The 26,984-nt window shown below is 40.4% G+C and overlaps 1 long non-coding RNA gene across 1 annotated transcript; it reads left to right on the top strand.

Moving 5' to 3' along the window:
- Positions 1–4,623: 4,623 nt before the first annotated feature.
- LOC103238099 (uncharacterized) lies at positions 4,624–10,481 on the top strand. The gene is made up of 3 exons (XR_005236393.2): positions 4,624–4,966; positions 7,845–7,970; positions 10,172–10,481. It is a non-coding gene; the product is annotated as an uncharacterized lncRNA (long non-coding RNA).
- Positions 10,482–26,984: the final 16,503 nt, after the last annotated feature.

Below are 26,984 nucleotides of genomic sequence, written 5' to 3'. Positions count from 1 at the left end.
ACTTGAGAGTTAGTATTGAGGAATATGTAGAGCAATTTGGCATTGCTAGGATATTTTTATTGCATTTTGTAAAAGTATTGGTCCCTAACAGATGGGAAATAGCAAGAAAGGAAGAACAGAAGAAGTGAAGGAAGGAGAAAAAAGCAAGGCACAAAGGTTAAAAAAAAAAACCCTGATCCTTCACTGTAGACAGCTTGAGAAACAGGGGCTTAAACCTTTAATGATGAGTCCAAGTTCCACATCAAGCACATTCCAGAACCAAGATTTATACCCTATTCTGGCTTCAAAGCCCTTGCTCTTTAGCATACCACTCTATTACCTACTTGATAACAGTGATGATAAGTCAAGAAGGAAATAAAACAGCAATTTGATGACCATCATTATCCTCTAAAGATTCAGGAACTCAAACTTCAAAATTTGGGAGATAAAATAAGAAGAGAGTTTATATGTAAGTCAAGATTCTGGCCTACAACCAACATCATTATTTATTTATTTATTTATTTATTTATTTATTTATTATACTTTAAGTTCTAGGGTACATGTGCACAACGTGCAGGTTTGTTACATAGGTATACATGTGCCATGTTGGTGTACTGCACCCATTAACTCGTCATCTACATTAGGTATTTCTCCTAATGTTATCCCTCCCCCAGCCCTCCACCCCACGACAGGCCCCAGTGTGTGATGTTCCCCGCTCTGTGTCCAGGTGTTCTCATTGTTCAATTCCCACCTATGAGTGAGAACATGCGGTATTTGCTTTTCTGTCCTTGCGATAGTTTGCTCAGAATGATGGTTTCCAGCTTCATTCATGTCCCTACAAAGGACATGAACTCATCCTTTTTTATGGCTGCATAGTATTCCACGGTGTATACGTGCCACATTTTCTTAATCTAGCCTATCATTGATGGACATTTGGGTTGGTTCCAAGTCTTTGCTATTGTGAATAGTGCCACAATAAACATATGTGTGCATGTGTCTTTATAGTAGCATGATTTATAATCCTTTGGATATATACCCTGTAATGGGATCACTGGGTCAAATGGTATTTCTAGTCCTAGATCCTCGAGGAATCACCACTCTGTCTTGCACAATGGTTGAACTAGTTTACAACCCCACCGACAATGTAAAAGTGTTCCTATTTCTCCATATCCTCTCCAGCATCTGTTGTTTCCTGACTTTTTAATGATCACCATTCTAACTGGTATGAGATGGTATCTCACTGTGGTTTTGATTTGCAACATCTTTTTGACCGTCATTATCATGGTTAACATTAGTTGGGAGCTAAGACCCAAGAATTGTCCCATGCGCTTCACACGAATTATCCTATAATCCCCAGGATAACAACAAAGCAGTTATGATTTGGCTTTGTAGCAGCAGAGCCAGGATGCAAATCGAGTGTGCTTGACACCAAGCCCTTAACCACTAGGTTATAATTTTCCTGTCTATAATCCACGATAGATTCACAAGAAGGTTTGGCAAGGCAGTAGAATTTATTCATTAATCCCAGATGCCAGGTTTGAATTTCATTCTAGAGCTGTGTGATCTTGGACCTGTTACTTCACCTCTCTGTGTTTCAGTTATCACTGTAAAATGGGCAGAACAAGACCAGCCTCAAAGGTTCATGGCAATAATTTAATTTTTAAAAATGCATATTTGCACAGTGCTTGGCACATAGATAGTGTTCCATAAATGGTAGCTACTGGTAATATTAATAAATCAGTAGTTTTTAGGTTAACTACAGAGTAAAAAAAACTGACGTTTGACAGTTTGTGGATTTTGATCCTCAATCATAGATTTTACTAAACTTTGCTTTTCACATTAATGTGTGACTTTAAGGGGTTCTATTATATTATGGAAGAGTGAGATTAACTTAATTCTTCCTATTTGCTGTGATGCCACACTATTTCAAATATTCCCACTTAATTAAATTGCTGCTCCTTTAAATATTAAAATATGAAGACTTAAATAAACATTAGGAAGCTCTTAATTCAGGGAAAGGAAACCATCATTTATGTGTGTTTCATTAATTATCAAGATTACCAAGATTTATGATTTTCATTTTAAGAATGTAAGTTCCAGGCCACGTGTCCTGGCTCACGCCTGTAATCTCTGCACTTTGGGAGGCAGAAGTGGGCGGATCACTTGAGGCCAGGAGTTTGAGACCAGCTTGGCCAACATGGTGAAACCCCATTTCTACTAAAAATACAAAAATTAGCCGGTTGTGGTAGCGCACACCTGTTATCGCAGCTGCTAGGGAGGCTGAGGTAGGAGACATTGCTTGAACTCAGGAGGTGGAGGTTGTAGTGGGCCGAGATCGCACCATTGCACTCCAGCCTGGGCGACACAGCAAGACTCCTCCGTCTCAAAAAAAAAAAGAATGTAAGTTTCAGAAAGCAAGAATATTTGCCTGTTTTGTTCCACAATGCCTAAAACGGTGTCTAGTGCTTAGTAGGTAGTCAATATATCTGTTGAATAAATGCATCTTATTGGATAATTCAGTCACAGCAATTCATCTTTCTTTGAATTGGATTTAAGTTTGCTTTTTAAAAATGTATCTTTTTTAAAAAATTAACGTTTGCTCTTTCTCTGCTAAGAAAAATCAGCTTTACTACACTGGAGGTGGGACGGAGGGAAGGAAACAAGGACATTTTGTATTCACCTGCATGAAGCAGAAAAGCCAGCCCGAAGCTACTGGCTGAGCTTCTGCCGTAGGTGCGTCTCCTGCGAGCAGCGTTGCTGCAAGGCCTGGCCACTTCTAGGAGCCTACACCTCTGTCATCGCCCTCGGGGAGGGATGGGACTAGGAGCTCTGTGCGGAACCGCGTCCAGTCACCCAGTCACTGACACATCACGATGAGTCAGGTGCTCTGTGCACCCGGCGGATTTGTCAGATCCGCTGCTGCATTAAGGCTCGGCAGGGCTCTCTGGGTTCTCAGTGCGGTCCTAGCTCTGCAATGCAGTGCGGGAGAGGAGGAATATGGGCTTGTGGGGGCAGGGGCAGCGCCCGGACTCCTCCCAGGGCAGGACTCTCAGAAATGCAGGAAGCGATGACGCTGCTCAGATAAACCCCGGCGCTCTGCTTCTGGCGTCCTGGCCAGGAGCTCCTATGCCAGGGACTCTTCTCGCGCCTGCCGTTTCTGCCTCCGTTATCTATTTACTGAACTCTCATCTCCCCCGAAGAGTCAAACAGTTCTCAGCAGTCAGTGCTTCTCCTCTAGCTTCACTGACCTTTTTTGGGGGGTAACAAACTAAAGAAAGAAGTTGATGTTTGAGTAAATGTGTCATGCCAGTACCCTGGGAATCCCATACAGCTGGCCAGGTGGGGCCTGGGGTTCTGCTTTGTTTTGTCTTCAGATACAGTGTCTAGCTCTCTTGTCAGGCTGGAGTGCAGTGGCGAACCTAGCTCACTGCAGCCTCAACCTCCCAGGCTCTAGTGATCTTCCTGCCTCAGCCTCCCGATTAGCTGCAACTACAGGTGCCTGCCACTGCGTCCTGAAATATTTCTTATAGGGGTCTTGCTGTGTTGCCCAGGCAGGTCTCAAACTCTTGGACTCCAGGGATCCTCCCACATCAGCCTACAGAGTAGCTGGGAATACAGATGCGCCACCGTGCCCAGCTCTGTCAGTTCTTGAAGGCTGTCCATGTCATTTCCATGGGCAGCCAGGTTTCCCTGTCATCAGACTAGATAATTTCCAAGAGCCCTTCCAACTCTAAAATTCTATGAACGATGATATTTTTTTCCCAAGCTATTCCCTTTGAGCCAAGAAAGGAACTCATTTATTGTATTAATTTAGACAAACCTACAAAGGTGGAAAGAGTCTTATAATTTTATTTCATTAAAAATGAAATGTTTATATGCTTGTTTTTAAAGCAGAGTCACCTGGGAAAGTACAGAGCTGTTTACACTTAAATTCCCATTTGTAAGGGTGATATTCTATCCCTCAACTTCCAAAGTGAACAAAGTCCTAATTCGGAGCCCAGTCCTCTGCAGCCTCTCACGCCCTGGTAGGGCCAGGGTCCCAGGGGAGAGGACCTGGCCATTGGGTCAGCAATGTTTGAAGACTCCCATTTTATTTGCAGCCACAGCCAGCTAAGTTCATTGTGAGCAGCACTTCCTGCCTTGCTTGTGAACTGCAGGCTGCATCAAGAAATAAAGTTTGTAAAATGACATTCTCTGGCTGAGTCTAGCCCTTTGTTCAAATAGCCACATTATCTATGACGACAGTGACAAGGCCAAAGGTGAGAAAATCTACACGAATTATTCTCTCAACAGTATTTAGATAAGGGCAGAAAGACCAGATGTTTCCTTTCTAAGTGACAAAGGGCTTGAGAAGAAAAGGTAGGAAGAACAACTTGAAAGATTCACTTGGGCTTCTTTCTCAGTACCTAAGAATATTGCTAAGTTCCCCAAAAGCATTGCACCCCTGGATTCTAGTCTATTTTATTTTTTTCAGACAGGGTCTTGCTCTGTCTCCTAGACTGGAGTGCAGTGGCATGATCACAGCACACTGCTGCCTCGAACTCCCAGGTTCAAGTGATCCTGTCACCTTGGCCTCCCAAAATTCTGGGGGTATAAGCATGAGCCACTGTGCCTGGCCATCCCTGGATTCTGGATCAGGGCCTGGCACATAATAGATGTTCAGTAAATATTAAACAGATGTATGACTCAGACAGTCCTGGTCATTTATGTATCTTTATCTAGTGAGAGTTTTGTGGGGTTTTTTGTTTGTTTTATTTTTTTGAGACAGAATCTCGCTCTGTAGTAACCCAGACTGAAGTGCAGTGGTGTGATCTTGGCTCACTGCAACCTCCACCTCCGAGATGCAAGCGATTCTGCTCTGTCGCCCAGGCTGGAGTGCAGTTGCTCAGTCTGGGCTCACTGCAACCTCCATATCCCTGGTTCAAGCGATTCTCATGCCTCAGCCTCCTGAGTAGCTGGGATTACGGGCATGCGCCACCAAGCCCAGGTAAATTTTGTGTTTTTAGTAGAGACAGGGTTTTGCCATGGTGGTCAGACTGGTCTCGAACTCCTGGCCTCAAGTGATCTGCCTACTGAGAGTTAATTCAAGAAAAACTACTAAATTATAAGCTCCTGAAGGCAGAGATTGGTTCGTTATTGGACCTGGCAAAATGATCAGCAAAGGTTTCTTAAAATTTGCCAAGAGCTCTTCTAGATGGGGGAAAGTGAGGAAGCATAAAAGCTAATAATAAAGATTGGAAAAGGACATACGTATGTATTGGACAAATCCAGCATTTCTTGAAAATTCATATATTGATTCACTGATGGCATGTAAGCAAAGATAAAGTCATCTTTAACCATAAATGTTAATTCTTATTCAGTAAGAGAAACAGCATGACTCAAAGCAATGGATTTATGGACATTCATTTGGCAGTTTAAGGACAAAATTCTAAGTGGTTGATGATAGTGAAAAATTGAATTGCCTTAAATGCCTAACAGCAGGGAGCTTGTTAAATAAACTAGGATGCTTTCATGCAATTATGTTTTCAGATAAAATCATGTTTTCAAAAACTATATATGGACATGGAGAAATTTAAATGTGTTAAGTCAAAAAGATACGGTGGCAGAAACTGTTGACTTCCTACCCATACCACTTCCCTTCTCCTTCCTAACACCTCTCAATTTTGTTGGGCTTTCTATTCTTCTCTGCACAGCTGTGTGTTTCAGGGGAGGCAGTCACCAGGCCTGCCCTGGGGAGTGAATCATCGGTGAGTGGTGAATGTGAATTCCCCTGGCTGGTGATCTTCTGAGGCCAGGAGTATGATTCATTCCAGGCCAGCGAGGGGGATGAGAGTGGAGAGCCTTCTGGAAAAGCTTCCCTCTGTCTTTAAGAGCAGGAGACAAAGTCATTCTTCCATTAAATGTTAGAGTCTACATGTGATAAAGCACCATGCAGCCAGGCCTGAGGCTGAGCTGACATGCCTGGGAATGTGGAAAAATGCAAAGGCCCCAGCTGATTGATCTGCTGATCTGTTGACTTATTAGCCTTGGAGGCTGCAGGTCAGTGACCGAGAGCCAATTCACCAAACACGCACCCACTGCAAGTCAATTTCCACTACGGCTGATTTGCTGGATTTATTCACTTCTTTTAATTATTTAGATATTGTTGACTGATTTTCATTATGTCTTAATAATAGCATTTAAGGAATATTAAAATTGTCTCGATCCTAGTTCCTCGTTGAGTAACTGAAGACTGACTTTTGATGAGTTGTCCAGCTAAATAACTCATCTTATTTCCAAACTTATTATGTGAACTAATTGTTTCTTATAGTTTAAACCAATTGCATGTTGAGTCCAGGTTTTCTCTTAATTGCAACTAAAAGTATACTAATGGGATATGTGTAGAATCAGAGAGAGACAGAAATTGGGGGGCGGGGAGAGAGAGAGAATGAATTATTTCTGGGTTGTAGGATGGGGAATATAGCTGATTTATGCCTTTGTTGTATATTCATCTTTGTATTTCTCTGTATTTTCTAAATTTTCTGTAATGAATATATATTGCTATTATGAATAAAGTGGAACGTTGTTCTTTGTTTTGAGACAGAGTCTTGCTCTGTTGCCCAGGATGGAGTGCGGTTGCTCAATCTGGGCTCACTGCAACCTCCACCTCCCTGGTTCAAGCAATTCTCATTCCTCAGCCTCCTGAGTAGCTGGGATTACATGCATGCCACCACACCCAGCTAATTTTTATATTTTTAAGTAGAGACAGGGTTTTGCCATGTTGCCCAGGCTGGTCTGGAACTCCTGGCATCAAAGGATTTGTCCTCCTCAGCTCTCCAAAGTGCTGGGATTACAGGCGTGAGCCACCGTACCCAGCCCTGAAAGTTGTTCTTAAAAACTGGTTTGAGGGCTATAAATGGTATGAGTGCTAATCTCAGAGGGTTATAGAATCATTGAGAATTGACATCTAGAGCTTAATAAAGTGGTGGGTGGGCAGGTGAGGATTCACAAATGAGTGATTAAATTAATTCTAGAAGACTGAGTATGCATAGGATGAGTAGGAGAAGGTGAGGCTTAGGACCTCTCGATCCATTGTTCGTGATTTGGTAGGGGAGGACTGAAAGGCCATTACAACATTTAGGCTGGGCGCGGCAGCTCATGCCTGTAATTCCACCACTTCGGGAGGCCAAGGTGGGCAGATCATGAGGTCAGGAGTTCGAGACCAGCCTGGCCAACATGGTGAATTCCCATATCTACTAAAATACAAAAAATTAGCCACGTGTGGTGGTGGGTGCCTGTAATCCCAGCTACTAGGGAGGCTGAGGCAGGAGAATTGCTTGAACACGGGAGGCGGAGATTGCAGTGAGCCAAGATTGTGCCATTGCACTCCCGCCTGGGTGACAAGAGCAAGGCTATATCTCAAAAAAAAAAAAAAAAAAGCCACAATATTTATTGTCTCTTCCATGTCTGATGCTTTACAAATACGTCATCTCCTTTCATCATCGCAACAATTGTGAAAGCAGGTAGTATTATCTTCATTTTGTAGAGGTAAGAAGTGAAGCTCAAATGTGTACACAAGTAATAAATATTGGACCTGTGATTTTAATGCACATCTAGCATTAAACGTCATGTGCAGCATCCCTCACAGATGAGCTTACTGGAAGTGAAAATCAGAACATCAGAGCCAAAGAGTCGATTCTGACAAAAAGCTGTTGTGATTTTAAGTGACAGGAACCCAACTCAAAGTACTTAAGCAAAAATGTGAATTTATTGGCTTAGGTAGCTAGAAAGGAATGGAGTCAAACCAGCAAAAGGCTTGACTGTGCCTGGGGTGAAGGAAGGTGTAGACTGTACAATAGGTGTTGAAGCATTGTTTTCCAACTTAGGAGAGAGCTTACCAAGGCTGGAAAGAGGGGAGTGTGGATGCCTCCACCATACCACTGCCCACCTCCTGTGACCTCTGCACCAAAACCTGAAGTCCCAAAGAAACAGCTTCTCAAAGTGGAATGAAGGTCAGGTTGGTCTAAAAACCCATCCAACAATTTGTGGAAAAGGTTTACATCATTTTGTCATTTATATGTCATTGCTTTTTGCATCATATTGTTTATCCTTACAAAACAAATCTGGACACAGCAAGTTGTTCATTCGCAGAGAAAGAAACCTTACTCACACTTCCTGTCATCCAGCAGCAAAGAATACTGACCACAGAGTGACCTTTAAGTGTAAGGTTTTAATGAGCATTAGGCTGAATGCCTGTTTTCCAACCTGGTGCAAAATATTTATATTTTAGAAATTGTGATTTTAACATTACTGCAAGAAAGAGGGGCTTCTATTTCCTTTTTCTGCTATTTAGTCCCTAGATGAAGAGTTGGCAATCTTTTTCTACGAAGGACCAAATTGTAAATATCTTTGACTTTGCAAACCATGTGATCTCTGTTGCAACTGCTCAACTGCCTTTGTTTTGCAAAAGCAGCTGTGGATGATATCTATGCAAATGAACATGGCAGTGTTCCAATAAAACTTTATTTTCAAAAACAGGAAGTCAGCCAGATTTTGTTCACAGGTCTTGGTTTGCCCTAGATCACTGTTTTGTTTTTTTTTCCCCCCAATTTAAAATCATCATTTTTTTGTTGGTTTTAAAACCATGCCATAGCAAGAGAACTTCACAATTTTCTATGGGTATACTGTGTTTTAGTTGTTTGGATGATTGTCCAAAGAATCAGTCCACAATAGGAATTATTGTTACCTGCTTTGTGTTTCTGTTGGTTCAAGAGAGGAATAATCTTATCAAGTCATGTAGATTAAAAAAAATTAAAATTAGTAAAACTATAGCAATAGAAAAATAAATTTAATGTTTTTAAACCTTGCACTTAAAAGGTAAATTTGGCCGGGGGCAGTGACTCACGCCTGTAATCCCAGCATTTTGGGAGGCTGAGGTCGCTGGATCACTTGAGCCAAGGAGTTCAAGACCAGCCTGCGCAATGTGGCGAGACCCCATCTCTACAAAAAATACAAAAATTAGCTGGGCATGGTGGCACACACTTGTAGCTACCTTGGGAGGCTGAGGTGGAAGGACCACTTGAGCCTGGGAAGTCAAGGCTCCAGTGAGCCAAGATGGTGCCACTGTACTCCAGCCTGGGCGACAGGGTGAGACCTTGTCTCAAAAATAAATAAATAAATACATAAATAAATAAAATAAAAAGTAAATTTGATTAAGAAAAGGAAAGATGCAAAGTGAACTGTGAGTAGATGGAGGGATCATAAATTTGGGGGACAAATAACTATTTTCCTCACTGTGGTGGGGAAATCGATAGGTGAAATAATAGAGCAGGGGTTAAGTCTGTAGGAATTTTTGCCCAATGACAAATGTGGAATTCAAAACCCGTTTATAGGTTGTGCCTTACTAGTTTTCTTTTTCTTTTCTGATTAATAACCATTTATTATTATATGTTTAAAAAATCTGGACTTACATAGCATTTTAATAACTGTTATATACAGCATTAAATGCACAACTATCTTATTTAAACTTAAAAAGAAACTCCATTTTCTCTTAGAGCATGACTTGTAGCATGCTATCATCTCTTAGAGCATGACTAAAAAACATCCTCAGAAATATAAGCCTACCTCACATGTACATGGTAAGCTTGGAAATTAGGGTGTGTTGGCATTATTATTCTTACTTTCAGATATAAAACAACACGGAGATTTATTTTTCCCAAGTCATATATCTAGTGACCTGCAGATTTTTGGACCCCAAGTCCACATTCTTATACTATGCCACAGTTACCGAACTGCCTTTGTTGACATGTAGACTTTTCAATTTGCAATTGCTTTACAGATTAAAAAAAATTGTGAATAAAAGAACAAACTATTTCAGTTTTCAGTTGCAACTTAGAGGACAATTAAATAATAACAAAAAATACAGTATGTGTTTCAGGTGTTATCACTTAAATCAGTAGCATAAAGGGATAGAAATAAATATGTATGTGGACTTTTTCTTCTTTTATTTTTCTTTCTTTCTTTCTTTTTTTGTTTAATTTGAGATAAGGTCTTGCTCTGCCACTGAGGCTGGAGTATAGTGGTGCCATCACTGCTCACTGCAGCCTCAACCTCCCGGCCTCAAGTGATCTTCCCACCTCAGCCTCTGGAGTAGCTAGGACTACAGGCACGTATATGACCATGTCTGGCTAATTTCTTTTTGTATTTCTTATAGAGTTGGGGTTTCGCCATGTTGCCCAGCCTGGTCTCGAATTCCTGGCCTCAAGCCTCTGGCTCAGTCTCCCAAAGTGCCAGGATAACAGGCATGAACCACGGCACCCGGCTTGCTTTCTATACTTCTAGGGGCTCAGGTGAACCACATGAGTTCCTGGATGTGCTTCCATGTTTCGTGTTTCACAGTGAATTCATGTTTTTGGTCCAATCATGACCATTTAGACTGTTTAAGAAGGCTGTGTACCAGCTTTAATACTGTATTATATGATATGAGTGATCCCTGAATTTTATTTGAAAAAATACTATTTTACTGAGTGATTTAGTAGGTTTGATCATTTTCCTTGCAGCTTTCATATTTTGTGACACACTGATTTAAGAATCAAGTCTATATCTGAATGTGAAAAATCTGCAATGAGGATAGCAAACGATTATATTGTTTTAATAGAAAAATTCTTTGGTAATTTCCATGTATTGATGATTTCAGTCGAATCTATTCTGCATTTAACCAACAATCAGTAGTTCCCAACATATTCAGTTTTAACTTAAACACATAGTACACGCTTAATAAACATTAGTTGAATGAATGAATGAATGAATGAATGAATGAATGAATGAATGACTAAAGACTTTCAGGACCTGGAAGGCAGGAAGTAAAGAACCCAGGGTCAAGTATCATGCAAGCACGGGAGCATCTAGATCCCGGACGCCAGCTTCCTTTCCCACAGCCCAAACATTCTTTCCTTTTATGAATTTTCTTTAATTGTGACAAAATATATATAACATAAAATGTATCATTTTAACTGTTTGTAAACGTACAGTTTGGTGTTATTCAGTACATTTACATTGTTGTACAACCATCACCACCAACTATCTCCAGAGCTTTTTCTTCCTCCCCAACTGACACCCTGTACTCATTAATCAATAACTCTCCATTTCTCCTCCCCCGAGGGAGACTATTCTTGTTATTCTATTTTTTTTTTTAATAGTTGCTATTCTAAGTGTATGGCCTAATTAGTTTTTAACTTGGTGAGAAGATGAAGAAAAAAGAGAGCAAATAAGCGTGAGAATCCAGTAACAGCCAAGTGGAACTGTTGTACTTTTGTCTCTCTGAATGTGACCACTCTAGGTACCTTAAGTGAGGGGAACAATACAATGTTTGCTTTTCTGTGTCTGGCTGATTTCACTTGGCATAATGTCTTCAAGGTTCATCAACATTGTAGCATGTGTAAGATTTTTAATTCCTTTTTTTTTTTTTTTTGAGGTGGAGTCTCACTCTGTCACCCAGGCTGGAGTGCAGTGGCGCAATCTCAGCTCACTGCAATCTCCGCCTCCTGGGTTCAAGTGATTCTCCTGCCTCAGCCCCCGGAGTAGCTGGGATTGCAGGTGCCTACCACCATGCCTGACTAATTTTTTATTTTCAGTGGAGACAGGGTTTCACCATGTTTGCCAGTCTGGTCTCGAACTCCTGGCCTCAAGGGACCCACCCACCTTGGCCTCCCAAAGTGCTGGGATTATAGGCATGAGCCACCACGCCCAGTCCTTCATTCCTTTCTAAAGCTGAATGATACCCCACTAAGTGCCATTGCATGTATGTACCACATTTTGCTTATCCATTAATCCATCAGTGGACATTTGGGTTGCCTCCACCTTTTGGCTATTGTGAGTGATGCTGCCATGAACATGGATGTAGAAATATCTGCTTGAACCCCTGCTTTCAATTCTTTTGGGAACACACCCAGAAGTGCCATTGCTGGATCTATGATAATTCTGTTTAGCTTTCTGAAGAACTGCCATACTGTTTTTTTGTTTGTTTTGTTTTTGTGTCTTGAGACAGAGTTTGGTTCTGTCGCCCAGGTTGGAGTGCAGTGGCACCATCTCAGCTCACTGCAACCTCTGTCTCCCATGTACAAGTGATTTTCCTGCCTCAGTCTCCCCAGTAGTTGGGACTACAGGCGCGTGTCACCACACCCAGATAATTTTTGTAGTTTCTTAGTAGAGACGGGGTTTCACCATGTTGCCCAAGTTGGTCTTGATCTCCTAGGGTCAAGCCATCCACCCATTTTGGCCTCTCAAAATGCTGGGATTACAGATGTGAGCCACTGTGCCCAGCCTGCCATACTGTTTTTGTTATTGTTATTGTTTTGTTTGTTTGTTTCTTTGTTTGCTTGTTTTACAGTGGCTGCACTATTTTACATTTTCACCAGAAATGTGCAGGGGTACTGATTTCTATACATCCTCATCAACACTTGCTATTTTCTGTTTTGTTTGCTTTTTTTTTTTTTTCTAAGAGTTTCCATTCTAACAGTATGGCCTAATTAGTTTTTAACTGGATGAGAAGATGAAGAAAAAAGAGAGCAAATGAGCATGAGAATCCAGTAACAACCAAGCAGAACTAAAGACTGAAGACTTCCTATAAGCAGCCATGGACTATCCCTTTGCCTTGGTCTGTTATGGTTATTCCTGAAGTGGTGAGATCTCAATACACTAAAAAGAAAACAGAGGTGCACACCAATTATGTTTTATGTCAACTAGGTTATGACTTCAAACTGTTCTCTGGAGTCATAAATAGAGCCTATGGGTGAAATGACCTTATAAAAAGTCTTTTGGATACAATGTTAACTATTTTTTTTTTTTTTTTTGCATAGAATCCAGGATCACTTCCCAAATCCCTCTCCTTCACAAAGCATAGTCTTTCTGAATGTGTATAGCAATTTATATATAATTCCGAATATATATGGCAGTTTAAGAACATATAATAATATCAAAGAATTCAGAAAAAAATAGAGGAAACTTAAGCATTTAGATCAGGATTATCACGTGTGAACTGATATTACATTATATAATTTTTCTCCCAAATCAGTGGAAACTCCCCAATTTCAGCATTTGTTAAGAGTCCACTAAGTGCTCCCTTCCACTGCCCTCCCTGACACCTAAGCACACCTTTGGGCTCCCATGTCCTCAGAGTGCCATCTGCCTGACTACCACACCTGAGAGAGAACAGTACTCATGTCAGAACAATTTAACCTTGCTATTGTTTCTCACTGACAGATTGAGTTTTGTTGCGTATTTGTCATCCTCCAGCAACAGATGGTGCTGGTTTACTTCACAGCAATTCTGCTCCATCCTGGTCCCCTCATAATCCCCCTCTAGGGAACAAGCTTAGCTGCATGTGCTCCCAGCTCAAGTCCTCTCTTCAGTGAATACAGCCATGCTCAGCAATTGCTCCCAGGACATAGACACTGTACCCATCAGAACAGCTGCATTTGGAGGAACTTTTATAATAGCATCAGTTTTGTATTAGTCCAAACCAGCTCTCTTCCACAAATTCTGAGGACTGGGCTTTAGTCTTGGTTACCAGTTTGGACACCCATTTCCTCAAGATAATTTTTGAAATAGACTTTATTTTTTAGAGCAATTTTAGGTTCATAGCAAAATCAAGCAGACAGTAGAGAGTTCCCATCTGGTGGTATACAGAATAGTTTACTGCTCCCAAAATCTCTCTATGTGCTACATATTCATTTCTCCCTCCCAACTATCTCCTGATCTTTTTATCTCTTTATAGTTCTGCCTTTCCTAGAATGTTGTGAAATTGCAATTATACAGTATTTAGCCTTTTTTGACTAGCTGCCTTCACTTAACATATGCATTTGTTTCTTACATGTCTTTTTTTTTGAAACAGGATCTCGCTCTGTCACCCAGGCTGGAGTGCAGTGGCGTGATCTTGGCTTACTGCAATCTCCACCTCCTGTGTTCAACCAATTCTCCTTCCTCAGCCTCCTGAGTAGCTGGGACTACAGGCGTGCACCACCACACCCAGTTAATTTTTGTATTTTTAGTAGAGATGGGGTTTCACCATATTGGCCAGGCTGGCCTTGAACTCCTGGCCTCAAGTGGTTCACCCATCTTGCCCTCCCAAAGTGCTGGGATTACAGGCATGAGCCACTGCACCCAGCTCGATAACTCATTTCTTTTTTTTGGTGTTTGTGGACCTAAGTTTTAAACTTATCTGGGTAAATCCAAGGACTGAAATTGCTGGAATGTGTGGTAAGAGTATGTTTAGTTTTGTAAGAAACTTCCAAACTGTCTTCCAAAGTGACTGTACCATTTTGCATTCCTACCAGCAAGGAATGAAAGTTCCTGCTGCTTCACATCCTTACCAGTATTTAGAGTTATCTGTATTCTGGGTTTTTGTCATTCTAATAAGTGTATGGTGGTATCTCAGTGTTGTTTTTGGCAATTGACTAACAAAATTTGATGTTAAGCATCTTTAATATGTTTATTGATCTTCTATATATCTTCTATGGTGAAGTGTCTATTTGGATCTTTTGCCTATTTTTTTAACTGGGTTGTGTATTATTCCATTCTCACATGCTAATAAAAATATACCTGAGACTGGGTAATCTGTAAAGGAAAGAAGTTTAATTGACTCACATTTCAGCATGGCTGAGGAGACCTCACAATCATGGCAGAAGGTGAAAGAGGAGCAAAGGCACATCTTACATGGCAGCAGGCAAAAGGCGCATCTTACATGGCAGCAGGTAGGAGAGTGTGTGCACAGAAACTCCCCTTTATATAACCATTAGCTCTTGTGAGATTTATTCACTATCTCGAGAGCAGCACAGGAAAGACTCGCTTCCCTGATTCAATTATCTCCCACCGGCTCCCTCCCACAACATGTGGGAATTATAGCAGCCACAATTCAAGATGAGATTTGGGTGGGGACACAGCTAAACTATATCAGGTTGTTTGTTTTCTTATTGTTGAGTTCCAAGAGTTCCTTGTATACATATACATATTTTGGGTAGCAGTTCTTTATCAGGTAGGTCTTTGCAATTACTTTTCTCCCAGTCTGTTGCTTATCGTCTTCTCTCTACAGTGTCTTTTGCAGCGCACCTCAGGATAATTTTATTTCTGGAAACTCGGATTTCTTCTATGCCACTGGGCTTTAGTCTGGACCAAAATTACTCTGTTTTGAAATTCCTTCCCCAGAGACTGCATTCTTCTTAAGCAGATTGAACCACATCCTCCCTAATAACCAATTTTGAATAGTAGGGATCTCAGATCAACTCTACTCAGTCACAGAAGGCTCTGAAACACCCAAATCTGATGACATGCTGTCTAGACACTCACATTTGCCTGAAAGGGTCACACAGATGGCCTATGACAGGAAAGACATCTGACTAAAAAAACTTCTTGGGGCCACGCACAGTAGCTCATGTTTCTAATCCCAGCACTTTGGGAGGCTGAGGCGGGCAGATTGCTTGAGGCCAAGAACTTCAGATCAGCTTGGCCAACATGATAAAACCCTGTCTCTACTAAAAATACAAAAAGTAGCTGAGTGTGCTGGCGTGTGCCTGTAGTCCTAGCTACTGGGGAGGCTGAGACAGGAGAATTGCTTCAGGTGCAGGTTGCAGTGAGCTGAGATCCCGCCATTGCCCTCCAGTCTGTGTAACAGAGTGAGACTTCATCTTAAAAAAAAAAACAAAACAAAACCTTCTTGATTAAAATATATAGTTCTGAAACTATTCTGTAGGACACTGTAATGATGGATATATATAATTATGTATTTGGCAAAACCTATAGAATGCATAACACAAGGAGTGAATCCTAATGTAAACTATGGACTTTAATAATAATAATGTCATTAATTATAACAAATGCATCACACTAATTCAAGATGCTAGTAATAGGGAAAATTATGGATGTGTATGTGTGTGTAGTGGGTATATGGGAACACTCTTTACTCTGTGATGAATTTTTCTGTAAACCTGTAACTGTTCTAAAAAAAAAAGTCTATTAATTAAAATAAGTACACTGCCTCAAATATATGTCTTATTTATATATCAGCTTAGTTGATTTGTTTGAAGAACATTTTGCAATGGTAAAAACAACCATTAAGGTACTATTTTACATTTAATAAATGCTGATCAATTCGTTAAGGTGAAAGTTTAATTATTTGAGTAATTAAATGTGGTATCTTTTTTTTTTTTGAGACACTTGCTTTGAATCTTGCTTTATCACCCAGACTGGGGTGCAGTGGCGTGATCCTGGCTCACTACAACCTCTGCCTCCTGGGTTCAAGCGATTCTCCTGCCTCAGCCTTCCGAGTAGCTGGGATTACAGGCATGCGCCACCATGCCCAGCTAATTTTTGTATTTTTAGTAGAGACGAGTTTCACCATGTTGGCCAGGCTGGTCTCGAACTCCTGATCTCATGATCCATCCACTTTGGCCTCCCAAACTGCTGGGATTATAGGAATGAGCCACTGAGCCCAGCCTAAATGTGGTATCTTAAACATGCACCTTTGATATTCTGCCTTCCCACCATCCCCCTCCCCCACCAGTTCTTTATTAAAGCAACTCAACAAACATAGAAGGAAAAATTCTATCTGACATTGGAAACTAAAAGGTATTCTTATACTTCTGAGATTGTAGAAGGCAAAATTCTTCTTTTTTTTTTTAATTTTTAAGTTCAGGGGCACATGAGCAAATTTGTTATATAGATAAACCTTGTGTCATAGGAGTTTGTTTTACAGATATTTTCATCACCCAGGTGGTATCCATTAATGAATTTTCTTGATCCTCTACCTCCTCCCATTCTCCACCCTCTGACAGGCTCCTGTGTGTATTGTCACCCTCTCTGTGTTCATGTGTTCTCATTTAGTTCCTACTTGTAAGTGACAATATGCAGTATTTGGTTTTCTGGTCCTGCATTAGTTTGCTAAGGATGATGGCCTGCAGCTCCATCCACGTTCCTGTTCCTGCAAAGGATATTGTCTTATTCTTTTTTATGGCTGCATAGTATTCCATGATGTATACATACCACATTTTCTTTATCCAGTCTACTATTGATGCACATTTGGGTTGATTCCATGTCTTTGCTATTGTGAACAGGCCTGTGGTGAACATACGCATGCATGTGTCTTTATGATGGGATGGTTTATATTCCTTTGGGTATACACCCAGTAATGGGATTGCTGGGTTGAATGGTATTTCTGTTTTTAGGTCTTTGAGGAATCACCACCCTGTCTTCCACAATAGTGGAACTAATTTACACTCTCATCAACAGTGTATAAGCGTGGAAGGCAAAATTGTAAGCGGGTCCCAACTCCCAACCCCAGATGTACATGGCTTATTTATGGGGGGAATGTGGGAGTGTGGAGGGAATCTTTGACTATGACGGGATAGTTGCTCCATTAATTAGACTGCATCATATGGCACATGGTGGTGGCATAATCACTCCCCTGATGGCATCACATTTTATGAGACTCCCATGGAGCAGATTGGAAGAAAGTTAGAAGTCAGCAGTTTGCTTCTGCTGATCTGGAAATGAGCAAATGAACTGCCTTTGAAGGCCATGTGGCGAGACACTGCAAGTGGCCTTTAAGAACTGAGGGTAGTCCCTAGCAAGAACACAGGGATCTTGGTCATACAGCCGCAGGGAACTGAATTCTGCCAAACACCCAGATGAGCTTGGAAGAGGACCTGGAGCTCCATATGAGAACTGCAGCTATGGCCAACACTGATTGTAGCCTTGCAGGGGACCCAGCTGCACCTGGACTCCTGGCCCATGGGAACCATGAGATAACAAATGTGTGCTGATTTAAGCCATTAAGTTTGTGGTACTTTGTTACACAGCAAGAGAAAATGAATGCAGAGGGAGTGGAGGAGAAGTCACATTACAGGAAAGACCACGTGCTCTTCCTCACCTTTCCTGGGGAAGCCCGTGGACTCCATGGTCAGAAGCCTTGTTTGAGGGGGTCCTCTCGCTGCCCCAAATCTCCTCAGGCAGTCAGAGGAGCAGATTCAGTGAGACTTGTCACTCTGACCCACTGCTGCCTGCCTCGATGGAGAGGAATCAGCACAACCGGAAGAGGAGCTCTGTTCACCCGCTGTGTGCCCTCACCTCCAGCCCTGCCGAGAAAAGGCTCAAGCCCTCTTGTTTATCAACTCTCAGACTATTTCCTTTGGGGAAATCCCAGAGCCAGAGCTCTGCAAGAACTTAAGAAACTTGTTCCAGCTAATAATACTAAATAAGCTAGACAATAATAACAAACCACTAGCTACATGGGTAGAACCGTCTAGTGAAAAGGAGGGCACCAAGTTGACCACTCAGAACAAATGAACCTTTCTGAAACAGAAACCAGGAGAGAGTTCGGAAGAAATATTCTAATTCGTATTCACAATGAGATTGGAGAGATCACTTTTAAAAATGTCTTTCATGCAAAAGAAATACTCTGAAATAATTCTTTGAAAAAAAGCTTAAACCATAATTGTCAAAATATGAATTTAAATAACAATAGTGAATAATATAATAGACAATTCCAAACACTGAATGATATTGACAGAATGTGCATATAAGAGAGAGGTCATGAGAAAGGATAAGTATCTTGGAGAACAGATTTGGAAGTCCAATCTAAAAATAACGGGAGTTGTAAATGCAAGAAAAAAATGCAATGAAGAACAAACAGTTGGTGAAATAGTAGAAAATACTTCCTCAGAGCTGAAACAAGGGCTGTGTCTGCGGATTGAAAAAGTGCACCAATTTATCATGGCCTTATTTTTCAAAAGCCCATTTCTAATGTCAAGAACTGTGAAGGCTCTGAGACTTAACCATAGTGGCAAGTTAACAAAGCAAAGGAGTCTAACTCACCATCCTAGATATTCGGGGATTCAGAATGTAAATGTATAGCAACATGTGCACTTTTTGGATAATTCCTTGTGAAAATACTCTAGTTAAATAAAAACAGAGTAAAAATGACAAAAAAGAAAAACTCCACAATATATAAGAAAGAGTAGTAAGTAGTAAAAATTCAGTGAAACTTAGAATCTAAATAAATTTTCATAAGTGAAGTGTAATTCGATCAACAAAATCTTGAAAAAGAAGAGGTATAAGAAAATAATTTTTTGAGCATCTGAAAAATTAGGCAGATCATTCACTAAAACCATGAGGTAGGAGAGAGGGAGGGAGGAAAAGGTAAAAGCTTGCAAAAGGTCCCAGTCAGAATATTGGATTTTGATAGGAAAATATAGGCTCACATTCCTTTGTTAAAATATAATAACAGCCTGGGCGTGGTGGCTCATGTCTGTAATCCCAGCACTTTGGGAGGCCAAGGTGGGCAGATCAGGAGGTCAGGAGTTCAAGACCAGCCTGACCAACATAGTGAAACCCCGTCTCTACTAAAAATACAAAAATTAGCTGGGCATGGTAGTGCATGCCTGTAATCCCAGCTACTCAGGAGGCTGATGTAACCGAATTGCTTGAACCTGGGAGGCAGAGGTTGCAGTGAGCCGAGATCACGCCACTGCACTCCAGTCTGGCTGACAGAGCGAGACTCCATCTCAAATATATATATATATGTGTGTGTGTGTGCGTATATATATATATACGCACACACACACATAAAAAATAATAATCTGCTGGTAGAATGAATATGTAGAGCTGTCTAGTCAATAAAATAAAACAAAAGAAGAAGATATGAAAACTGGTTTAATGAAAGATAAATCAAGAGGAGATAAATGAAATAAACAATAGTAGGAGGCCAGAAATGGTGGCTCATGCCTGTAATCCCAGTATTTTGGGAGGCCAAGGAAGGAGGATTGCTTGAGCCAGGAGTTTGAGGGCAGCCTGGGCAATATAGTGAGACCCCATCTCTACAAAAAATAAAAATAAATTAGCTGGGCATAATGGTGCACGCCTGTAGTGCCAGCAACTTGGAAGGATGAGGTTGGAGGAGGATTGCTTGAGCCAGGGAGGTTGAGGATGCAGTTAGCCATGATTGTACCACTGCAGTACAGCCTGGGTGATGGAGCAAGACTCTGTCTCAAAAAGAACAAAAAACACCAAAAAATAACGGTAGGAGAGGAGAAATTTCTGCTGTGTTCCCTCATGCGAGCCTGCCTTTAACCAGGGCCTTCCCTGCAGGGAAAAAGCTTATGGGTGTTAAAAGGGAGGAACTCTTGGTTGACTCCATCTCACTCATCTTTTCTTTTCCTGCATTTGGAGGGCAAATGAACTCAGGGCTTGTCTCAGGCTGTTTGTACTGCTGTAACAAAATACCACACATTGGGGCATTTGTGAAGAACAGAAATTTATTTTCTCACAGTTGCAGGGGCTGGGAAATTTGAGATTGAAGTGCCGACAAGTTTGTTGTCTGATGAAGGCTGCTCTCTGCCTCCAAGATGGAGTCTTGTTGCCGCATCCTCCTGAGGGGAAGAATGCTGTGTCCTCACACGGTGGAAGTGGGAGAGTAAGAGAGCTGCATGCTGCCTGAAGCCTCCTTTATAAGGGCTTTTATCCCACTCATGAGGGAGGAGCCCTCATGACCCAATCACATCTAATGGCCCTACTCTCACTTTTTAAAAAACAAACCTGTTTTTATTTTTTATTTTTTTTTTGAGATGGAGTTTCACTCTTGCTGCCCAGGGTGGAGTGCAATGGTGTAATCTCGGCTCACTGTAACCTCTGCCTCCTGGGTTTAAGCAATTCTCCTGCCTCAGCCTCTTGAGTAGCTGGTATTATAGGCATGCATCACCACACCCAGCTAATTTTTGTATTTTTAGTAGATATGGGGTTTCTCCATGTCATTCAGGCTGGTCTTGTACTCCTCACTTCAGGTGATCCACCCTCCTTGCCCTTCCAAAGTGCCGGGATTATAGGCATGAGCCACTGTGCCAAAAAAATCAACTTTTATTCTAGGTTCAGGAAGTACATGTGCAGGTTTGTTACCTGGGTGTGTTGCATGATGCTGAAGTTCGGGGTATGAATGCTCCTGTCACCCAGGTACTGAGCATAGTACCCAGTAGTTTGTCAATCCTTACCCCCTGTGTTTTCCCTCCACTTCTAATAGTCTCTAGTTTCTATTGTTGCCATTTTTATGTCCATGAGTATCCAATTTTTAGCTCCCACTTATAAGTGAGAATATGTGGTATTTGGTTTTTCTATTCCTGCATTGATTTGCTTGGAATAATGGCCTCTGGCTGCATCCATGTTGCTGTAAAGGACCTGATTACATTCTTTTTCATGGTTGCCTAGTATAGTGTATGTACGGCATTTTCTTTATCCAATCCACCATTAATGGATATCTAGGTTGAGTTCATGCCTTTGCTATTGTGAACAGTGCTACAACGAACATGCAGGTGCATGTCTTTTTGGTAGAATGATTTGTGGTTTTTGGTGTTGGGTTTTTTGTTTGTTTGTTTGTTTGTTTGTTTTTGATATATACCCAGTAATGGGATTGCTGGGTTGAACAGTAGTTCTAAGTTTTTTGAAAAATCTCCAAACTGCTTTCCATAGTGCCTGAACTCATTTACATTCCCACCAACAGTGTAAAGGAGTCCTGTTTCTCCACAGCCTTACCCATATCTGTTGGGTTTTTTTTTTTTGACTTTTTCATAATAGCCATTCTGACTGATGTGAGATGATATCTCATTGAGGTTTTGATTTGCATTTCTGTGATGATTAGTGATGTGGAACATTTTGTTGCATGTTTGTTGGCTGCTTGTATGTCTTCTTTTGAAAATTGTTCATGTCTTTTGCCCATTTTTAAATATGGTTATTTGTTTCTTGTTTGTTGAGTTGTTTAAGTTCCTTACAGATTCTGGATATTAGACCTTTGTTGGATGTGTAGTTTGCAAATATTTTCTCCCATTTGGGAGAAATCCATTAATAATTTCTTTCACTGTGTAGAAGCTTATTAGTTTAATTAAGTCCCACTTGTCAATTTTTTGTTTTTGTTGCATTTGCTTTTCAGGATTTAGTCATAAATTCTTTCCCAAGGCTGATGTCCAGAATGGTGTTTCCTAGGTTTTCTTCTACGTTTCTTAAAGTTTGGAGTCACAAACATTTAAGTCTTTAATCCATCTTGAGTTAATTTTTGTATATGGTGAAAGGTAGGAGTCCAGTTTTATTCTTCTGCATATAGCTAGCCAGTTATCCCAGCACCATTTATTGAATAGGGAGTTGTTTCCCCATTGCTTATTTTGTCAACTTTGCCAAAGGTCAGATGGCTGTAGATGTGTGGTTTTATTTCTGAGTTCTTTATTCAGTTCCATTAGTGTATATGTCTGTTTTTGTAGCAATACCATGCTGTTTTGGTTATTGCAGCCTTACAGTATAGTTTGAAGTACAGTAATGAATGTCTCTGGCTTTGTTCTTTTTGCTTAGAATTGCTTTGGCTATTCATGCTCTTTTTGGTTCCATATGCATTTTAGAATAGTTTTTCCTAATTCTGTGAAAAATGATGTTGGTAGTTTGAAAGGAATAGCATTGAATCTGTAGACTACTTTGAGCAGTATGGCCATTTTAACAATATTGATTCTTCCAGTCTATGAGCATGAAATGTTTTCTCATTTGTTTGTGTCATCTATGTTTTCTTTTAGCACTGTTTTGTAGTTCTCTTTGTAGAGATCTTTCACCCCGTTGGGTAAGTGCATTCCTAGATATCTTATTTTTTTGGTGGCTATTGTAAATGGGATTGTGTTCTTGATTTGGCTCTCGGCTTGAACTTTATTGCTATATGGAAATGCAACTGATTTTCATACATTGACTTTGTATCCTGAAAATTTATTGAAGTTGTTTATCAGTTCCAGGAACGTTTTTGTGGAGTCTTTAGGGTTTTTTAGTTATAGAATCATATTGTCAGCAAAGAGAGATAATTGACTTCTTCTTTTCCTATTTGGATGTCTTTTTCTTTCTCTTTCATGATTGATCTGCTAGTACCATATTGAAGTACTGGAAGTAGTGAGAGTGGGCATCCTTGCCTCGTTCCAGTTCTCAAGAGGAATGCTTCCAGTTTTTGTCCATTCAGTATGATGTTAGCTGTTGGTTGTCATAGATAGTGCTTATTATTTTTAGGTATATTCTTTCTTTCTTGAGGGTGTTTTGTCATGAAAGGATGTGGATTTTATTGAAAGCTTTTTCCACACGTAATGAGATGATCTTATGTGTGTTTTTTAGTTCTGTTTACGTAGTAAATCACATTTATTGATTGTAATATGTTGAACCAACCTTTTATACCAGGAATGAAGCCTATTTGATCATGGTGAATTAACTTTTTGATATGCTGCTGGATTTGGTTTGCTAGTATTTTGTTGAGGATTTTTGCATCTATGTTCATCAGGGAGATTGGCCTGTAGTTTTCTTTTTTTGTTGTGCCTTTGCCAGGTTTTGGTATCAGGGTGTTGCTAACTTCATACAGTGAGTTTGGGAAGAGTCCCACCTGCTCAATTTTTTGGAATAGTTTCAGTATTATTAGTACTAGCTCTTTTTGTACATCTGATAGAATTTGGCAGTCAATCTGTCTGGTCCAGTGCTTTCTTTGGTTGGTAGATTTTTTGTTACTGCTTCAATTTTGGAACTCGATATTGGTCTGTTCAGGGTTTCAGTTTCTTCCTGATTGAATCTTGGGAGGTTGTGTGTTTACAGGAATTTATTAATTTCCTCTAGATTTTCTAGTTTTTGTGCATAGAGATGTTCATAACAGTCTCTGAGGTTCTTTTGTATTTCTGTTAGATCAATTGTAATGTCACCTTTGTCATTTCTGATTGTGCTTATTTGGATCTTTCATGTGCTTATCCATAAAGGAGGTCTAAATAATTCGAAAAAATTAAAATCATACTAATCATATTCTCAGACTACAGTCAAATAAAAATAGAAATACCAAGAAGATCTCTTAAAACTGCACAATTACATGAAAATTAAACAACCTGCTCCTGAATGACTTTTGAGTAAGCAATAAAATTAAAGCAGAAATTTTAAATTCTCTGAAATAAATGAAAACAAAGACACGATATACAAAAATCTCTGAGATGCAGCAAAAGTAGGGTTAAAAGGACAGTTTATAGTGCTAAATACCTACCTCAAAAAGTTAAAAGGATCTCAAGTTGATGATCTAACATCACCCCTGGAGGAACTAGAAAAACTAACCCCAGTGCTAGCAGGAGGAAAATAAAAGAACTAAAATCAGAACAGAACTGAACAAAATTGAGACGCAAAAACTATACAAAGAATCAACAACATCTAAAATCAGTTCTTTGAAAAGATGAACATGATCATAGACCACTAGCTATATTAACAAAGAAAAAAAATACCCCACCCCTTTTGCTTTTCTTTTTTTCTTTTTCTTTCTTTCTTTTTTTTTTTTTTGAGAGGGAGTCTCGCTCTGTCGCCCAGGCTGGAATGCAGTGGCGCGATCTCTGCTCACTGCAAGTTCCGCCTCCCGGGTTCACGCCATTCTCCTGCCTCAGCCTGCCGAGTAGCTGGGACTACAGGCGTCCGCCACCACGTCCGGCTAATTTTTTGGTCTTTTTTAGTAGAGATGGGGTTTCACTGTGTTAGCCAGGATGGTCTTGATCTTCTGACCTCGTGATCCGCCCGTCTTGGCCTCCCAAAGTGCTGGGATTACAGGCTTGAGCCACCGCGCCCAGCCTAGACCCCACCTCTTAATACCACCACATTGACCATTAAATTTCAACGCCTGAATTTTTGAGAAAACACATTCAAGCCACTGTTTCTGCATTCGCTACTGAGCATGCTCATCATTGCATAGTGACCAGTTGGAAAGTGAGTAAGAATCCCAAGATTTAGATTTGGGTATGAGTCCAAAGAAGTGTCTTAAACCTCATGTCTAAACTATAGTCTTGATACGAGCTTTTACAGAGCTCTGTATTTAGTGCTTGCATAGCTAATCATGGAGTGGACATTGTTTTTCATTTGCTGGCTGTGGAAAGGCCACGGGAAAGAGAATGATGAGCTGGATCACATGATACATCTGGGGAGGGGGTCTCTGACCATATTAGTGTAATGATTAAACTGTTAAAATTGAACCATGTCTTAATAAGAACAGCTTCAGCAGCACAAACAATGACAACAACGACAACAAAGGGAAATGGACACTTATACAATGTGGTGTAGACTTTGACCCAGAAATTCCTCTTACATAACTTACCTTTGGGAAAATAGGGAAAATATTTGCTCACGTGTTTCATGAGTTTGCAAAATCCCAATGATGTTTACTGCAGTGTTTTCTTTAATAGAGAAACACCCTTGGGGGAATCTTTCATCAAGAGACGGCAGCTTAAATAAATTGTGGGATATTCAGTCAATGTCTGCAGCCCATGAAAAGAATGAGACTGATCTCTATATAGTAATCAGAAAATTCATTAGGTGAGGAAAGTACATTGCAAAACATTATCTGTTTTGCGATCATGTGTGCGTGTTTATCCTAAGAAAGAGGCCTGGCCGAGGCTGGGCATGGTGGCTCAGGCTTGTAACCCAGCATTCTGGGAGGCCGAGTAGGAAGATTTCTTGAGGCCAGGAGTTTGAGACCAGCCTGCTCAACATAGTGAGACCTGTCATCTCTACAATAATAATAATAATAATAATAAGTAAAAAATTAAAAAAAGAAAGAGATCTGGCAGTATATTATCTCTAGTCTCTGGAGACTGTGGGACTACAAGGAGTATTCATACTTTTTTGCATTCCTGTATTGTTTGAATTTTCTACAATGAGAATGTTAAAAAAATTAAAGATAGTCTACTTAATGATAAAGTACAATGTATTAGTCTGTTCTCATGGTGCTAGTAAAGACATACCTGAGACTGGTTAATTTATAAAGGAAAGAGGTTTAATGGACTCACAGTTCCACATGGATGGGGAGGCCTGACAATCACAGTGGAAGGCAAGGAGAAGCAAAGCCATATCTTACATGGCGGCAGGCAAAGAGCAAATGAAAACCAAGCGAAAAGGGTTTCCCCTTATAAAACCATCAAATCTCGTGAGACTTATTCACTACCGTGAGAACAGTATGGGGAAAACAGCCTCCATGATTCAATGATCTCCCGCTGGGTCCCTCCCACAACATGTGGGAATTATGGGAGCTACAATTCAAGATGAGATTTGGGTGGGGACACAGTCAAACTGTACCATACAGCAAGTCCTTGAATACTGTCTTTTTTCCTTTCATTCAACGTCATTTCTTTATAATGTTGATGAGAAGAAAAAATTGATTCCCTGCCAGGGCCACTGTCTGTGTAGTGTGTGTGTTCTCCCCATGTCTGTGTGGGTTCTTTCTGGGTCCTCGGGTTTCCTCCCACATCCCACAGATATGCACATTAAGTGAATTGTGTCTAAAATGGTCCAGGTGAGAGTGAGTAGGGGTGTATGTGAGTGCGCCCCATGATGGGATGGCATCCTGTTGGGGGTGGGCTCCCACCTTGCACCCTGAATTGCAGGGAGAGGTTCTGGCCACCAGTGACCCTGAACTGAAGTCAGCAGGCACATCATTACGTTACTTGTTTTGATTCATCTTTCTTAAATGTTAAGTAGAGCTTACATAAATTTCAATGTTTAATAGTAGAAGTGCTTTGGGTCTTTATTTGAAAGTTGGGTCATATTTTTGTGATCAGAAATATGCCAGAGGATCTTAACTCTCATTTATATCAAGTAGCCTATGGTCAAATTGATTTCCTTATATATCCTTTCGCCTAAAGTTGAAATTTCCAAGAACCTATTGACAACATTAAGTAAGAAATCACTGTACTAGCTCTTTTTTTTTTTTTTTCTTGTACACAAAGAAAAGCCCACGGTGTAATTACTTGGTTTCTTCCATCACTTTTGTCATTAAGTCTGAGCAATGTCACACAGAGGCATTTTCCTGGTTGGTTTATGTAGGATAGATACTCCTTTTTTTTTTTGTCATGTTTATGGAATCTAAGAATAAGTTCACAGGCTCCTTCTGGTCATTTTGTAATGTTTAGATTCCTCATATTATATACTTATTATCATCTGATAACAATATATTATATTTAATTGTA

This window comes from Chlorocebus sabaeus, chromosome 9, assembly GCF_047675955.1.
Source record: "Chlorocebus sabaeus isolate Y175 chromosome 9, mChlSab1.0.hap1, whole genome shotgun sequence".
NCBI classification, from domain to species: domain Eukaryota; kingdom Metazoa; phylum Chordata; class Mammalia; order Primates; family Cercopithecidae; genus Chlorocebus; species Chlorocebus sabaeus.
This window is presented reverse-complemented; position numbering and strand designations above follow the sequence as displayed.